The following is a 12,420-nucleotide window of genomic DNA, read 5'->3' as shown; positions in this document are numbered from 1 at the left end:
AGGAGGAGGGGAGATGGTGAAGCATAGCATATTATTTAATAGTACACTATTGAAAGGAGTGGAGAGGGGTGAGGAGGGAGGGGAACGCCACCAGCTTTGTTTCCTCAGTCTTCGCGCCAATAGTCCAGTAGCTGCCCCAGTTTTTTTTCTCTCACTAACTGCCGCATTAAGGACCAAATTTATACTTACTTTTGACTTGAGTGTGTAAACGGCCCTTAAAGGGTACTGACGACTTTTTTGAAGGCGAGTTTACTATGCCATACAAATCTCCTGTATGCAGAGACGCCTCTGAGCAAGTTGAAGCTCAGGAAAAGGCTGATCAGATATTTTATTGTTTATATTAAAGTAACTTTTTCCATGGCGCACCTACCGACACCGACACTAGCTTGATGTCAGGTATTATAGTACAATGTGATGACGTCAGGTACCAAAAATTCGAAGATGGCCACTTGTGCGTCAGCAAAACGTTCAAAATGGCCGCTTGTGCGTCATCAACGGAGCCACGGTGCTGAGCAGCCGTGGAAACGTCGCTATATATGTGCAAGCACGTGACGAGAAGCTCATACCAGTTGTGACATAAGGGTACGTAGGAACTGAAACTAGCTTTTAAAAAATATTGTAATTACTTTTTCAGGGTGCACTTGCGCTTAGCACATTTGTTTATAGGCTCTGAGGGCTTGGCCTCGCATTTGACGCAAAAAAACAACTGAAATTTTTGTGTCAGTACCCCTTTAACACCTTTTAAGAACAAGCCTTGCACTTAGTGCAGCTTTTGTTGGCACTCACTCAGCACAGGAATTGTAAGGCGGCACTGTCCTTTTACATAATTATCGCTCTTTTTTTTACAGGCTCTCTGTATGACAAGGAAGCAGTAGGACGCCATTCGCAATGCTCATTTATGTGCTTCCAAGGGATGCGGCCAAAGGACGACCGCGGATGTGCGAGTCAGTTTAGGAGCTGCAAAAAAGAATTAAAGTGTATCCCCAGTGTTTGTTATATACTCTTATATACTATAACAGTATATTTCTGAACAAACCATCTGAAACATGGCGGATCGGTGCACTGCAGAAAGCCAATGAATGCTTGTCAAAGCGTGGAAATACACAAAGCAGCAACAAACTTGCCACTTGTGTAGCCGTTGCATCTTTCCCTTGCCCCAAGGAAGCACGCAGCGCAGTGAAGCGGACTTACGAGCTGCCGTCCAAGGACGCGGCACATGCTCAACATAAATTTTTCTCACTTAAAACAAAAATCACTATAATAAACTTTCAGAATCGAATTTCCTTTGTACACCCTTCGAAACAAGTGCAATTTAATTTGACTGCATCACCAAACTGCATGTGCCTGAACATGAGTCATGCATTTCTTTAACTCACTCTCAATTCCAAATAGCGTTACAGAGGGAGTTGTTACACATGTACATTATACAATGTTAAGCAAGGCAGCTTGAAAAGATTAATGGTTGGGTTATTGGCGACGAAGGCGAGGAGGTGGTTCTATTCAGATGCTGTCTTTGGCAGAATTGAATCGAAAAAAAAAAAAGTTCGTCTGGCAATTTGGCACTTGGACTTCGATGGGTCTATTCGTATTTCTGTGTATATGGGTGGTGCGACACCCCATTTACACATTTTTTATGTTTGCCCCTAGTCTTTGAAACTTCTCGGTCATCGACCGCCATACTTTTTGGACACAACTCTATTTTTGAAATTTCTCGGTCATGACCTCCATACTTTTTGACACACTTACTGGCAACTATCCTGGCATGTGGTGTTATTGCATGTGTTGATACATTGTAGAATTTTTTTTAATTCTCAGAATGGACGCAGAATGGCCTTTTTGCTTCACCCAAAGCATATCGCGAGACAGAATAGCGGACGCAATGGGAGGAAATAAGAAATCACCATTCTTTTCTAGCAACCACTATGGCAACGTTCAATCCCTCCCAAGGACACAGAAAAAAATTTTATACAATGACAGTGTCATGAAGGAAGCCGAATATTGAACAAAAAGCTTGGCCACGATTTTAGAACAGGAATCTTGAGAAGTACGAGTGCAATGTCGCGGACGTGTGGCATAGAAGGACCCCATCAAGAGACGCGCCACCGTGGTGTGGTTATGGTGCTCGGCTGCTGATCCGAAGGGCGCGGGAACGAATCCCGGCCACGGCGGCCGCATTTAACTTATAAAGGATGGGCGATAGACTTAATGATACCCGAGACGAGAGACGATTCTGTACAAATGCTGGGGGCAGGTCACGTGACTACAGGTTGTCTAAATCGTCTTGCTATACATTAAATATTGCAATCTATGCACTTTGCTCTGAAGCCCATATTTCTGTCCACCTTTTCTTGGAGAGCAATTTCATTCGTACAATCTCACTTCTTTCCATGTGGTGTCTATTTGTTACCATGCGGAATAACAAATGCGATATCATTTTAAAAATCCGGACAGAAAGTTCTCCTAGTTCGTTGGAATCGATCGAGAACTGAGGACATGTTTCGAACGAGAACAGAAAACACGATGCGTCGTCTATTCTCTAAAGTCCGTGTATTCGCAGCTCACGCTCTTCCACATTAAACACGCAGGCCTTGGTCGCTATAGTTAACGCGAATTAAAGCAGAAAAGCGTAATTCCCAAATGCAAGGGCGCGGTAGCCGTAGAAGCACTACATATTCGCCTTACCAGGCGGCCGCGCACGTTAGTGCAGATGCAGTGGCGTTTTGCTTACCTATCTGACGACCAGTAGGCAAAGTGTCGCCTATCAAATATTGGTGCTTGATGCTCCGGGGTGTGCTACATATGACCACCACGTATATATCCATATAGATTTCACAATGTCACGTAGAAACAGCGCAGAAGTTTGGAAGTTGAACGCACGCGTTGGAGCCAGAAACGTAAACAGGAAGTCGCATGACGCTTGCAGCAGAAGCAGTGGCGCTTCACGCAATCAGAAACCGAAACCGAATCGCGATTTTTAAGCGCCTTCAATCGATCAGCATTTGCGAGCGCCAATCATAAATGCATAAAATAGAGAACTTTTTTCTCCATGGGAACATTACTGTGTAACATACTTCTGGGTTATTTGGCTGAGCTCAAGGTGTGGAACTATCTTATAGTCTCGCGCTTTTCCACTCTTGCTGAGGCTTCGTAACATTTTGATCTGCAGAAACCAGCCGTAGATAAAAAAAAATAAAATCGACTAGTGACGTCATGCTGACTGACCGGTAGTAGGGTTCGGCGCGAAGTTCAAAAATTCGATTTTGTACCTTTTTTTTGTGTGATCGCAAAAAAATTGTAATTTTTGTGATTGCAAAAACAAAGATTAAAGGTCCCACTCATTAAGAAAATCAATTTTTGCCACTTGTGAAAGATTATGACAATTAAAACATTACAAGCTACTACACTTCAGAAATAGCCCTAGCTTTCTGTCCTAAGTCTCTATCTCAAAGACTGGCTCTCAATGTATTATGGAGAAAAACACAATTGAAGAAAAAAGGATGAGCCGCTGTCCCCATGGTGAAGCCCTCCATCGACATCTTCCTTTATTAGAACACACTGAATAGATCCTAATGATGACTGTGCCACTCCTAGTCTTCTACACACTTGTCAACACAAGATGTTGCTGTTCAGTGAGCACTTACTTGGTACGTTAAATGACATTTGAAGTCGGGATCATGGCGGAATCCAGTCTGGCTAGGAGGGTACATTTGAAATAAAAAAGAGACACAGATCAGTCCAAACAAAATGTTTATGACGTTTCGTCTTCCAAATAAAATGAGCCACTTCTGACGATGTATTCATCGTGAACAAGGCTTCCATGCTGCAAGTCGAAATGTCATAAATGTTCTGTTTAGAATGGTCGGCGCCCCCTTTTTGTTTCGTAGTTAAATAAGATTTTAAGCTGTGTGAAAAGTGAAATTATTTCATTTGAGACAGTCAAGATTTCAGTTATAAAGACTGCTTTATTTTTGTGCAATAAACATAGCTCATACAATTTCACTAAAAGAGTTTGAAAGAACAACACTCAGCCTCAAGGAGTCTTACACAAGAGGAAGTAATGGAATGCACACACACACTGGGTGTCTGTGCTTGTACAATTCCTCCTTCCCTACGTACATTTTGAACTATGTACCAACAGTCCCAGCATAAGACTCTTCAATAAAGTAATCGTTCTGTTTACCAAAAAACATATTGATGGGAAAACACACTCCTACATAGAAGAATATTATTAGAAAGCTGAAGAACAAAAGAAAGCATGGCAAGATCGCTACCGCTATGGTTATACAGTGACAAAATAATGTTACTGAAATCATTTCCATCAAGAAAGACTAGTGCATTCAACATAAGCTTCGTAACGTTTTTATGAAAAAAAGTTTTTCTGCAAGTATGATGACTGCTTACCGGTCTCCTAAAGTAGAATACACAGTACTACTTTAAATCATTTACAGCTTTTAAAAACACATAGGGTGGACCCGTACGGCTCTTGTCCCCTCTGCATACTTTTAGTTCTGTTTAATGGGCCCCTGACAGCAAAATCAAGACCTCGAGATGTTTGTGTTGTTTGATTGTCCTGCACACATGGGCACTTCTGGCTGATTAATAGTGGCAAACGTTACCTTTAAGATATTTTAATTTGGTTTTAAAGTAAGCGTGAGTGCTCATCTGAGTTGGCAGCACCTCGCGACACCTCCACTAATATGACATAGATGAAGGCCCCGTGTGACGTTCCACAAGAAAAGCCAGTATTGTTGACGTCACAAAAGATGGACAGGATGCACACAATACCACAACTGGCACCTGACGAGGGCTATTGTTTCTCGTCTCTCTCGCTCAGTTGTCGGGCTGCTCTCAGGGTGGTTTTGGCTGCTTAAGCCAGGAATGCTTTTCATTTTCCTGAGGGAACATGCACTTAACCGGCTTAGCTCATACCGAAGCACCCACATCGTTTCATTCTTTATCGCGCGCGGGGCCCCCGATTTGAAAACTGCGCTGTCAATGTCACCAAACCTTTAGCGCACAATGTCCTAGGTGCTTCCCCGCTGTGGGGAAGTAGTTTCTTACAATCTCAGGCGGGTGTTTCAAAATGAAGCTAAAAGTGGCCAGAATTAGACACACTAGCATTAATTATACGATATGTCAGAGAATTTATGACTCACTCAATTTTGGCATTTCCAGACACAAGGCTACAAATTACAGTAAAAAAAGTCACAAGGGGTCCTTTAACTTTTCGCATCCTTTTATGGTGTTTAAACACCGGTGCATTTCTACTTCACACGCAGGGAGTGAGCATGCATACTTTGGTCATTAAAGCATAAATCAAAGAAAAGTAATACATAATAGAAAGAGAAGAGAGCTGGGCTGCTGGGAGAGAAGCATGAAGTCTACCTCTAAGCAACAACAAAGATTCATCTATGTGTGTATGGCAGCTCACATGAGATGACAAAAATTACATGGTTTAAAAACTTTACCTTGAACTTTATGGCTAGTTTTTTGGCGGAGCCAGTGTTCCAAGAGCTATGCTCATTGAGATGAGGAAGAGCAGCCTATGGCCAAGTGATGTCGGGCTACTTCTTGTGTCTTTTGAAATAGCTAAAAGCACCAGCAAAGCATACTTAAACGCAGCTCGTCAGCCCCTACTTTCTCCACGGTGTTGGATCCCCCTCCACAGAGGTTACGACTGAACTTGCAGCACGGGCACCTGCACAAATAAAGGTTGTATTTTGCACACTATAGTACAGCTGAAAACCCTATTGCATTCATTCTCATAAATGTGAATCACAAAAACTGTTCATTAGTTTAAAGGGACACTAAAGAAAAACAATGAATCGGTTTAGATCGATGAATTGCGCTCTGAGAACTCTAATGTCATTAATTTCGCCATCATAGGTTTACTAATAGAGGAGAAAATCAAGTTCAAAGTTTCATTTTTTAAATTTCATGCCAAAATCTCCCCACGTGACGTCACGGTTTTTAGTGTATTTATCGTATTTTGGCACCATTGGCTCAACAAAATTACCCCAAACTTGGTATGTTAAGTCTATGGCACCCTCAGAGGACAATGTACTTCATTTTTACCGATTAGGATCTACGTAGTCCCTCGTAGGCGCCGTCATGGCAAATGGTGCGGAAACTTCAAGGTGGCGTCACCACCCACATTTGTTTTTGCGTGTTTTCTCACAGCAAGCGTGGTGTTTTTGGTATTGCGAAAGAGTACTTTACTAATATGAGAAAAATCGTTTTGCTCTTTAGTGTCCCTTTAACTCTAGGCTGAGAAGGTAGCAGGGTTTGTACAGGTTTCGATAGCCCAATTCCAAGGGACTTTAAAATCACTACTGAAAGTTTCTCAAGGATATAAAGCAGCATCCCAAGTAGAAGCTTTTTGCAATAACAATGTTTCCAAATGGATATTGTTAGCTTTACAGATTAAGAATACAAAATTGGTGTCTGGCTCACACACAGCACTTTATTAAAGCTTTGGCTGCATAAGGACAGTGGACATTGTTTGAGCTAGAAGATTTAGATATAGAGTTAGATACAGAGTTAGATATAGAGGAGAAAAAAAATAGCACAAGTGCTGGAGGTGAAGTCAAGTCACCAGGAAGAAAGTTGAGAGGAAGTAGACCAGGTGAGGAAATTAAATGAATGGTAGAAGATGAACGGTGGTGAAGGCAGGTTAAACACAGGGCGGGAGCCATAACAGGAGTACGGCATGTGCCCTCGGAGTTGGCCTGATGAACGTTTACCTATACATAGCAGCTGTCAATATTAGACACCATATGCAAAGAAATTGAAGCATGTTCCGAGAAAGAAAACAATTCCAGGAATTTGAAGGGCCGTGAAAATGTGATTTTCAATTTCAACTGTTTTCAAGGGCTTCAAGAACCTGTACACACTGATGTAACCACAAGCAGGTTTCAGATGATATTCTTAGAAGACTACATAAATATACTTTTCGTACCAATCTAGATAATGGTGTTCCCGCAGTCTGCAAAAAGACAAAGTGGTAAAGTTTATTGGTGCTGTTACGCTGACTGTATGTCAATAAAGAGAGCTAGGGCATTGTAAAAGCCAAAGTTCAACCAGAGGCCCATACACAATAAAGACTTTTCACTCCCCCCTACTTTGCACTTGGGTGGGCCTCCATTGCAACTGTGAGAGGCATGTCAAAATAATAATGCCCGTAAAAGAAATGCATTATCAGTGCATCCACATTGTACCAAATAACTCGTAAAAAACAGTGCAAAAACAATGGATGAACGCAAAGAGACAACTCGTTTGTCCGTTTGTGCACTGTTTTTTATGATACAGGACAACCAACTAACCAGAATTACCACCCTTTCGAAGTGCCAAATAACTCATGCCCCTTCACATGGCAGATATGCATGCTTTATCAGTGCAGGGCAAGTAATGCAGGAATTTGGCACGAATTCTCATGTGGCGTAACTGCCAGGACCGCCCGTATCATGACTCCATTGCCGATGAGGGCTTCTCAAAGACCAAGAGTTGTTGACATGTATGACAAAGCGATACGAGAATATTAAGAAAATGGTTTTGCAGAAAAAGTACCCGCGCACGTATGGAGAATGAATCGTGTGCCATTTGGAGCCGCATCAAGCCCGTTTCTTCTTAGTGCCACTCTTCATCATCACTTTGAGAATACCACGGGAGAACACGAAGAGATGACCAGCGGTTTAAAACACCAGTTTTATGTCGACGACATTGTGGCCGAGGCAGACACAGTGGAAGCAGCTTTGCTGGTCTGCAATAATGCACCTAATGTTATCAATGAAGCAGAAATGCATCTGCGTAAATTGACGACAAATTCCACAAGTCTTCAACATCTCAGTGAAGAAAGAGAAGGCATTAATAAAGATATTCGTTTAACAGTTCCTAAGAACAAGAAATTACTGGGAGTTCTTTAGTACCCTGAAGATGACGTGTAAAGGCTTGACACCTCCAATATTATGCAGCTCGTAGCATCCATGAAGACAACGAAGAAGAATGTTTTAAAGGCAGAAGTTGAGATGTACGACCCATATGGCTTTCTGTCTCCATTCACAGAGCTTCAAAGGAACTAAAAAGTATGTGTGAGTCAGTCCGAGATGAACGCATACTTCAGTACTTCAGGCAGAATGGAATTAAATGGAAGTTTATAGCGGATTGCGCCCCATGGTGGGGCGGTTTCTGGGAATGGCTGATACGTACAGTAAAGACAGTACTACAACAGGCCTGGAAGACAGCCTTGCTGAACTATGTTGAATTAGAGACCGTGTTGACAGAAGTTTAATCAATAGTACACTCTTGTCTGTTGACAGTAATACCAAGTCAGCTGGAGGAGCCACGGCTTACACCGGCTCATTGTCTGATTGGTCGAAGGTCAGTCTCCATTCCTGACGACGAGATCACGGAGACGAAGCCTAGTTTGACCAAAGATGAACTACAAAGACGTTGGAGGCAAAGAAAAGCATGCCTTGATGCCTCTGGAAGAGATGGCACAAGGAATATATTTTACAGCTACAATCAGCTCACCACATCAATGGCACTGCTTGTAGTAAAAGTAGGAGACGTCGTACTTATCATGAACGAGAAATCTCCAAGGCTCTTATAGGTACTGGCCGCGATCGAAGAGACATTTATGGGTCGTGACGATCATATTTGTCTGTGTCTCCCGAGAAAGTCAGACGGAAGGAAAGCACGAAAAGCTGTGCAACACCAAAGGGGCTATGCCTCTGGCTATGCCAGTGGTACAAATGAACACTTTCTAGACCAATTATACCTGTCTGCTTTGGTTCACTTTTTCCTTTTTTTTTTTTTTTTTTTTTTTACTGAAGGCACAATTAGCGGAGGGCTTTTCCAAGTGCCAGAGAGTTGAACATTTTTACAAAGACCTTAACGGGAAGGCTGGACAAGCATTCAAAGCAGCTTCCAAACACTGCCATCGCATTGCGACTGCAATGATCTCTCAATCATGAAGTATTGGACAGAAGAGGAAATTCCTGCATTTCCGCAATGATTCACTCACCCTATATCATTCCAACTGACTTTTATGAAATGGAAAATTAAAGGCAATCATCAGTACCATACAGTGACTCATAACAGTTTATTTGATCCCAGGGTCACTGACCCATGGAACAGGATTCAACGTGCCTGTCTGAACACTGCTAACGCACTGCAGCTGCAGCATGACAGCACATAGCTGCAATGGTCCCTCAATGACGAAGTATTGGACAGAAAAGAAAGTTCCTGCATGTTTACAATGATTCGCTCACCCTACAATATTTCAGGTAACTTTCCTGATTGCCAAGAAATGGTTCGTGACATTTAAATTCATCACACGCCCATGGGACAACTTAAATATAGTTCTTTGACTAGAGGCAGAGACATATAAGTAATGTGTAGCTTCCTAAGGAAATGACATTCAGTTAAAACTCGATCGAACAAAACGCAATTTTATGGAGTTCCTGATCTCACAAAGTATTTTGTGATTTCCCAGCAAATACCCATAGGGCTGAAATTAATGAATTAGCTCGGCCACAAAACCCGATTTAACAAAGTTTTCTTGGAAATAACTGCGTAAAAAGTGGTGATTTCCATTTATTTTGCAGAGATGGGTTTTTCTTCGAGTGTGCACTCTAACGCTTTAGCCCTATAGCATTAGTTTGATGAGGCTGGACGCTCCACTGTGCCCATGCATGGAGCAATGGACTCAGCCGTCAGTAGCGTTCTTACGTACCGGATGATGCTACAGGCGGCGGTGGCTGGTTTCGTGGCACTAATAGTCTCCTTGCAACTTTCTGCCTTGGCCTGCTCGCACAATCACTTCGTTCGTTCTCCACGTATATGTTCGCCCATCATTGCTTCACGTAATGGTCTTTCTGGCTTACATCACCTGGACAAAGGCGACAAGGGAGCCTCATGTCAGAGCCACCCTCAGGCCGGCCTCACGGACTTTTCACCTGGGCAGCAATCAGATTAATCGCGAGAGCAATGGCCTGGTAACTTGTTGTTATATGTTACAATTTTAGATTTCAAAGAGCCAAAAAATCCCCTTCTCGATTTTACGAACTTCCTGATTTAATGAAATCATTCAAGTGTCCTCATTACTTCGTTAGATCGAGTTTTAACTGAATACCGTAAAATCCGGAGCAAGCACCACTCCCACAGTGAAAGATAATCGGACAAGATTTGGAGGGGGGCCCTTGCTCGGTCACGGATCAAAATTCAATATGGAGGTGGAAGAGCCGCACGTGCTTCCAATGAAATGCGTTTTTGAATAGGCATGCATTCGCTGTCGTTATTAGCCCTTGTCAAGCAGTGTAAAAGGGCGGGAGGCAGAGGGGGGCACTTGCTCGGTCCCATTTGCAGATATTTCAAATATCCAGAAAAAAGGAGGGGGCGCTTGCTCGGGCTTTTACTGTAGGTAGGCAGAAGAAATTTTTCAACATCAAGTGTGGATGGTGAAGGTACAACTTAATTACATTCTCAATAGACCTTGGTTGTGCTTTGAGCCAAGTGTCGATAACACCATGTGTAGGCTAGTACCTTCGGACTATTATGAAAGGATGGTGCATTATGGACAGTACCGCTACTGCACCAGTGGCAGCTGCACCCTTGCATGTTGCTGTAATCCTACATTCGGGGGACACAGAAAGCATGTTTGCCATGTTATTGTAGCATATAGCAGATATTGTAGCATATAGCAGGCAGAAGAGCAGTCTAGCCTACGACATTTTCATTCAATAAGCAAGTTTGACTGGTGAGAGTGACAAGCAATGTTACACAAGGGTCTTCTAGGAAGCGTAAGGCTGCTGGACTGTGCACCCATTGGCCTTTTGCAAAGTTGGTTGCTTGAGCTAACCTCATTCTTGCTGTTCATGCCTTAAATAAAGATGCATATATCCTGCTGTATATAGTCATACCTTTTTCATTTACATTTGTTTTTTATTGCAACTACTTTAAATGTATCACTCTCACAATCCTTATAACCATTACATGGTGCATAATCTTACTGAAGGGCAGCTAAGCAGGCACACGAGATACGCTGTACAAAAAAAGAGTGAACGCTTCTCGTCTTTCATTTTATATTTCCCGTCAGTACGATTACAATTCAGCTTACAATTCGTAGAAGGCTTTTTACAAATCAACACCAAATGCGAGCGCACTAAACACGTTGAAGTGCTGTCTGGTGAACTGTGGCACTTGTATTAAACTAGCGAACGAAGAGCGCCTGCTTCCTCTTGCAAGCAGCTGCAATCCCTTGGAAACATGGAGCGCGATGACACTTCATAATGTAAGCAAATTCGACATTCAAACCTGAACACTTGCGAAATTGCCACAAAGTGAGAGCCATGTGTTCTTTCACATGGCAATCAGGCTTCTTTTATGCGCGAAGAAACTGTTCCTATTAGTTGATGAGTTGATGAGATAATAATAGTAGCAGTTATCAATTACGCAAAGCCGAACATTGGAAGAGTTCGTGCAAGTTAACTATGTCGAACTGTAGCGGCTGTAGTGCATGAAAACACACGATCGGTTCTTTCGCAGAAAACTTATTTCTGCTCGCGCAGCGATCGTGGATGAGCTTCTTGTGCCGCAGTTCGAAATGTTTATCACGCTCCGTATTCACAACGTAAGAACGGCAACATAGCTATATGATCACGCTCTCTGATATGTAAATGTAACAGGTACGCCGACATTTCAGACTAGCGAAGCAGAACTCGAAATAACAGAGATCGCTACTTACTTGTTGTGGCAAGGCAGTGCATTGCAGCACCTTCGCTCTGTTTCGCCCTCGACGTCCGTCAATCAAGCAAAGGCAGTACTAGACGTTCTCTGAGGCAGTCACGACGAAGTCGCTACGGGACACCCGTTCACGGACTACGTTGTCAAATAGTTGTCAAGACGAAAGCTGTATGTGCTGCATGACTCGCGGTCATCGTCGTCGGCGCAGAGACAAGTCAGACAAGTGACGAACGCGCACAGCCGACACCGACACCGGTCGGCGAAGCGGCGTTCCAGAAAGCTCCGCCAAGATGTGACGGCGCCACCATTGAAAATCCCTAGAGATTCTCTCCCTAGGTACCTAGCTTTCGAACACAAAAGGATTTTGTACGGGATATAGACGCTCGCCTTGGGAGGGATATGGCGGTGCGATGTCACTTGGGTGCGAGTAAGCCAATTGCATCGGCGGCGGCGCGCGGAAAACAGTTGCCATACTCTGAAATTTTTCCAGCGACACTGTTCCTTTCGTAACGCTACCGCCACCTTGCGGTATTCCGCAGAACTGAATTCCAATATTCATCCTAGCTAGAGTGACCTAGAATAGGGGGAGTGTCCAAAGCGCCGCGCGAATACATGGGAGGAGCGAGGGCCTTTTGCGGTGAACTTCCGCGCAGCGGCGCTGCCGTGCCGGACCCGTGG

General features: G+C 43.3%; 1 long non-coding RNA gene across 1 annotated transcript; it reads right to left on the bottom strand.

Moving 5' to 3' along the window:
* Positions 1 to 3,942: 3,942 nt before the first annotated feature.
* Positions 3,943 to 11,885, bottom strand: LOC119405240 (uncharacterized). Its single transcript, XR_005186450.2, has 3 exons — positions 11,744 to 11,885; positions 9,734 to 9,889; positions 3,943 to 5,698 (listed from the first exon to the last, which is right to left on the bottom strand). It is a non-coding gene; the product is annotated as an uncharacterized LOC119405240 (long non-coding RNA).
* Between the last annotated feature and the right edge of the window lie 535 nt (positions 11,886 to 12,420).

The sequence above is a fragment of the Rhipicephalus sanguineus genome, chromosome 9, assembly GCF_013339695.2.
Source record: "Rhipicephalus sanguineus isolate Rsan-2018 chromosome 9, BIME_Rsan_1.4, whole genome shotgun sequence".
Taxonomy (NCBI): domain Eukaryota; kingdom Metazoa; phylum Arthropoda; class Arachnida; order Ixodida; family Ixodidae; genus Rhipicephalus; species Rhipicephalus sanguineus.
The sequence above is the reverse complement of the archived record's forward strand: the minus strand, read 5'-3'. Positions and strand labels throughout refer to the sequence as shown.